Source organism: Fulmarus glacialis, unplaced genomic scaffold, assembly GCF_000690835.1.
Source record: "Fulmarus glacialis isolate BGI_N327 unplaced genomic scaffold, ASM69083v1 scaffold10022, whole genome shotgun sequence".
Lineage (NCBI taxonomy): Eukaryota > Metazoa > Chordata > Aves > Procellariiformes > Procellariidae > Fulmarus > Fulmarus glacialis.
In genome coordinates, this window is record NW_009198419.1 from 13,126 (window position 1) to 14,308 (window position 1,183).

The window sequence follows — 1,183 nt, forward strand, 5'->3', positions numbered from 1 at the left end:
CACCCTCCAAGGAAAGGCTAACACAGCAGCACTGGTAGATGTCACCTGCAGCCGTCTTCCCTGCCAAGCGCCTGCGGAGCAGGCTGGTGCATACAGACTATGTGGTGGATGGTACTGAATGCCATTTTGAATGCGAGTTCTGTATCTCCATGGGATTCTTAACAGACAATTATTACAGTCACTTAATGAAAACGTTCATGGGGACTGTGCATCCTGGCCACTTTCTCATTTCCCCTGTGATGCATATTGGTTCCAGGAAGGAATTTTTGCAGGTACTAAACTCCAACTTGACTTGTGGTAACTAGTGACAAAATATCTACTATTACTAAGTTGCAAATGGGGGCTTAAGCGGTTTGTTTTCAATCATAACTAGTTCCCTGGCTGTATGTTTAGTTACGCAAGATGCACTTCAATAACAGTGATGTGTACGTACAGGCTTGCTTCAATCAAGTTCCTTCTTTTTTAGTTGCTAGGTGTAATTTAGTGCCTAGGTGATGAAGCCGAACAATTTAAGCTATTCCTTAATGTCCTCTCTATTCCATAGTGCCATCCATGGGCATAGGTTGTTTCATACTGGCTTTTGGTTTTGTTCTACAATTGCTACTTTGGAGTTGCTGTTTATTTAGGGTCAGACTGGGAGCACTTTGTTGTACTCCACTAAATGTAAAGTTGGCAGTACATATTGAGACTTCTCCCAGAAAATCACTCTGGTTTTTAACAGAATGACTGTTTTAATTAAATGAATTAATTCCACTTTTGGCAAAGGTTTCAGTTAAATGATGGGTGAAATACTAAGCTTTAGTCACTGACAAGATTCTACCAGAAGAACAAAGATGAAAAGCATGTTCTTAATCATGTTTGGTTTATATTTAAGTTGGTATACATCTGAATGTGTGTGTGTGGGATCCAAAATGAAGCCTACTAGAACTTAAATTTATAATGAGTTTGAACTTACCTTACTGATCACTGGCTGCTATGATCTTTAAAAAAAAAAAAAAAAAAAATCAATCTAATGTAGCATTCAATCTTACGTGTGCCAAAGCAATGCTTGAAGTCAGCAGTAGCTGTTGGGTCTCTACCACTCTGGCAGCACGGTTACTTTTTTCTGGAAAACACTGATGTTCATCAAAGAAAGCCAGCAGGTATATGTTTCTACTTCACATACAGTTAGATATTCTCATAG